This window comes from Panthera uncia (assembly GCF_023721935.1).
Source record: "Panthera uncia isolate 11264 chromosome B3 unlocalized genomic scaffold, Puncia_PCG_1.0 HiC_scaffold_1, whole genome shotgun sequence".
Classification (NCBI taxonomy): domain Eukaryota; kingdom Metazoa; phylum Chordata; class Mammalia; order Carnivora; family Felidae; genus Panthera; species Panthera uncia.
Window position 1 is genome coordinate 69039824 of NW_026057582.1, and position 1964 is coordinate 69041787.

General features: G+C 38.1%; 1 pseudogene; it reads left to right on the forward strand.

Moving 5' to 3' along the window:
• The first annotated feature begins 1512 nt into the window (after positions 1-1512).
• Positions 1513-1964, forward strand: part of LOC125910328 (60S ribosomal protein L28-like) — a 3235-nt pseudogene continuing 2783 nt past the window's right edge.

Sequence of the window (1964 nt, forward strand, 5' to 3'; positions counted from 1 at the left end):
AAGGACAAAAGGTAGTTGAATTCATTTATAAAAGAGAACATGTACAAAAGAGAGAAGAAAGGGGCGTGACCAACAACAAATATGTAAGAATGGCTAAAAAGTATAAGAATGATTTTTAAAAGGCCAATAACCATAATGCAGTGAGGCTTGCCAAAAATTCTAAAGACACACAAAATAGGGTTTTGAAGTTATGTTCAGAGAAAATGAGCATGTTGCTTCAGAGTAACATTTTTATAACACATGACAAAGAAAAGGCCATACCACTCAACTTTTATTTTATTTCCATCTTCTCTGTCAAGGATAGCAAAAATAATGTTGGTGAGAGGAAATTGAAACCCAAGAAATGTAAGATTGTAAGAAAGCAATTCTTTTTCTAAATGACTTCATATCTTTTGTCCCAGACGAATTATAACCCAGGTTAAAAAAGGAACTTTCAAATAAAATGTCGCATACCATTGAACTATTTCTTGAGGCATTGTTAATAATCAGAGATAACCAAAATACTAGAGCAGGGGAAAAATGTTATAATTTCTTTTTAAATTAAAAATCAAGGACTGAGCCATAAAAAAAGAATGAAATCTTGCCATTTGCAACATGGATGTATCTAGAGGATATAATGCTAAATGAAATCAGAGAAAGAAAAATATCATATGATTTCACTCATGTGTGGAATCTAAAAACAAAACAAAACAAAACACTTAAAATAGTGAACTGGTGGTTGCCTGGGGGAGGTGAGCGGTGGGATGGGTGAAGCAATGAAAGGGATTATGAGTACTCTTATCAGGGGCACCTGGGTGGCCCAGTCAGTTAAGCATTGGACTATTGATTTCTGCTCAGGTCATGATCTCAGGATTTGTGAGATTAAGCCATGTGTCAGGCTCTGTGCTAACAGTGCTGAGCCTGCTTGGGATTCTCTCTCTCTCTCTCTCTCTCTCTCTCTCTCTTTCTCTGTCTCTCTCTCTGCCTCCCCCCCATCTCCCTCTCTCTTTAACAAAAAATAAATAAACATTTTTAAAAAGGTACAGTTATCATGGTAAACATTGAGTGATGTATAGAATTGTTAAACCATTTTATTGTGCACCTGACACTAATATAATGCTCTATGTTAATTATACCTAAATAAAAATATAAGAAGTTAAAAAAATAAAGAACACTTGAAAAAAAATCCAAGAATTCTATACTATACTGGAGAACGAAATTAATTCCATAGAAAATCTTAGAAATTATTATTAAAATATGGTTTATTAACAATTGGAAACAAATGTTCAGTAGGAAGTAACATGAGTTCACTAAACGTAAATCATGCATGTCTTATCTCGTTTTTTTGTTGACAGATTTAGCCCATTTAGGTAGCAGGTGATTTCTAGACACATATTCCAATTTGGGCAAATTATCAATTAGATACAATCTTGGATCATATATTCATCAACAAGAGAAAAAAATCACTCAATTCCATTATAATTTGCTAATGGTTTCAATGGGTTGTATTAAAAATACATTATACAGCTCTTTCCGTTTCTAGCTGCTGTAGGGAAAGGGGCTGCCGCCATGTCGGCCCACCTGCAATGGATGGTCATGCAGAACCGCTCCAGCTTCCTGATCAAGGGCAACAAGCAGATGTACAACCCTTTGCCCAATAACCTGAAGGCACGCAACTCGTTCTTCTACGATGGAATGATTAACCACAAGACTGTGGGCATGGAGCCCACAGCCGGCCAACTGCAAAGGGGTGGTTGTGGTCATTAGGCAGAGATCTGGCCAGCGGAAACCTGCCACCTCCTACGTGCAGACCAACAAGAATGCCCAGGCCACTCTCAGCAGCATCCGTCACAAGAACAAGAACATTGCTGCCATTCACAGAACCAGCGCCATCCTGCGCAGCCAGAAGCCTGTGATGGTGAAAAGGAGGCACGCCGCACCACCAAAAGCTGCCTCCACTTCCAGAGCAATAAAGACGTCAACCA